This window comes from Otolemur garnettii, unplaced genomic scaffold (genome assembly GCF_000181295.1).
Source record: "Otolemur garnettii isolate 467f Iridium unplaced genomic scaffold, OtoGar3 scaffold00041, whole genome shotgun sequence".
NCBI classification, from domain to species: Eukaryota; Metazoa; Chordata; class Mammalia; order Primates; family Galagidae; genus Otolemur; species Otolemur garnettii.
Genome location: NW_003852436.1, coordinates 7,651,560 through 7,653,884, shown reverse-complemented (window position 1 = coordinate 7,653,884; position 2,325 = coordinate 7,651,560).

Below are 2,325 nucleotides of genomic sequence, written 5' to 3'. Positions count from 1 at the left end.
AGCATATGGGGCCAGCACCCTACTCTTTTGAGCCACAGGCTCTGCCCAAGTACCTGAAATATTCTAACAACCTCTAATCCAAACATGCCCCTATACTTTCCCTTACCCCAAGCATGGACATTAGGTTCATCTGGGAAGTTTTTTAAAATACTCATGTCCTAAATCACCCCAGACCAATTAAGTCACCATCTTTGGGGATGAGGTCCAGGCACTGATATTGTTTGAAGGTTCCCCAAAAGATCCTAAAATGCACAGAGAGTTGGGAACAAGGCTTCAGACCAAAAAGATACAAGCCTCCACATTCATAAACGCTGGATATCTTCTGTCCAGCAAGCTGTTTCTCCCGTTAAAATGCTTCTTCCCTACCCTGCCTTTAACCTTAATTTTTACACATTGGAAAGATGATTGACAGCCTCCAGTTGCTTTTACTTCCCTGTTTGGCACATATGGTTTGTTGACAAGCTGCCCAGAATATGATGAAATATAACCACATTTAAACCTGGCTTTGAGTCAGCAGTGGCTTTCCACATCATTGAGGTTTTTCTTAGAACCCTGAAAGAGGGTGAAAAAGAACATGTAAATCAAGGAACCAAAGAGACTCTCAAAGGTAAAAGATAACAGTTTTTGTTGTGAGGGTGGAAAAAAGGCTGTTACGAAGAAAAAAGTGATGACTTCAATATTTTAAGAGTTTTTTTTTTTGCAGTTTTTTTGGGCCGGGACCAGGTTTGAACCCACCACCTGGCGCCCTACTCCTTTGAGCCACAGGCACCGCCTGACTTCAGTATTTTAAATAAAGTCTTTTTAAGTAAAGATAAAAGAAGTAGATTCTACGTTCTGCATTTATTTTGCATTGTACTTCTGAGTTTTTTGTAATGGAATGCAAGGCTCTTTCAAAAGGACTGAATGGTAATTACAATAAATACAGTTAACCTTAATCTTCAATACAGAACAACCTTGAGTAATTCTCAGTCTCAGTCAGGATTGTGGTAATAAAGAAACAGAAAATAGTAACCAAGATATATTTTTTATTCCAATTTCTTAAAATGATAGGACATTCCATGTTAGTTGTGTTATTCCATTTTTTTCAAAAGGCCTACCCTATGTAGAGAGTGTCTTTATAAATAAACTACAAAGAAATGCAAATAACTTGTGCATTTTATTTCAGTGAGACCTGATAGTTCATCTGAAGTATTTCACTAGGGGTGGGAAATATCTCTTACAACTTTTTAGCAGTATTCAGTGCCTACAGGTTGAGTCTTTAGGTGATGATGAAGTTTGCTTCTTTCATTTTTTTCTCTGCCCTCTGTCCACTTCCTCTTGACTTATATTGGTTTGGTAGAAATATGTCCACTTTAGGTTTCATGCAGTGTAAGTAATTTAAGTACTCAGGTTATCTTAATGAACCAAACAGATCAAAAAGCAAAACAAAACAAAGTTAAAAAAAATTCTGGGCTCGGCACCTGTGGCTCAAGTGGCTAAGGCGTCAGTCACATACACCTGAGCTGGTGGGTTCAAATCCAGCCCGGCCTGCCAAACAACAATGACGGCTGCAACCGAAAAAGAGCCGGGTGTTGTGGTTGGAGCCTGTAGTCCCAGCTACTTGGGTGGCTGAGGCAAGAGAATCGCTTGAGCCCAAGGAGTTGGAGGTTGCTATGAGCTGTGATGCCATGGCACTCTACCCAGGGTGACAGCTTGAGGCTCTGTCTCAAAAAAAAAATTCTGGGCGGAGCCTGTGGCTCAAGGAGTAGGGCGCCGGCCCCATATGCTGGATGTGGTGGGTTCAAACCCAGCCCTGGCCAAAAACAGCAAAAAAAAAAAGAAAAAAAAATTCTGCCTTTGTGGATAAGAAAAGTATGCCCTTGGAATTTAAGGTAATTTGTAAAGTGAAATAATTCAGCTTAAGTGGGGGACTCAACAGAGGGTACAAAAGGTAGCTTTAACAGGCTGCTTTGAAACAAAAAAAATCATTTTTTTGAATGCTTTTTTTCATTATAGAGAGGCAAGAAAGTGGGGGGAAGAAATGAGAAAGAGAGAGAGAAGAGAGCAGAGAGCAATAAGTGAGAGAGGGGAAGATATAGGGGAAAAGAGAGAAAAGAAGAGAGAATGGCATGGCTTCCCAAAGAAAGAAAGGAAGAATGCAAGCCTTTTTTCAAATAATAAATCTTAAGGAAGCATTGTTAGATGGGCTAGAAAAGACTACGCTTGGACTAGAATCCTTTCTTCCTTCCATCTTTCTGACAGTCTCACTCTGTCACCCCAGGTAGGGTGCCCTGGCCTCTCTGTAACTCACTGGAAACTCAAACTCCGGGGTTCAAAGGATCCTTT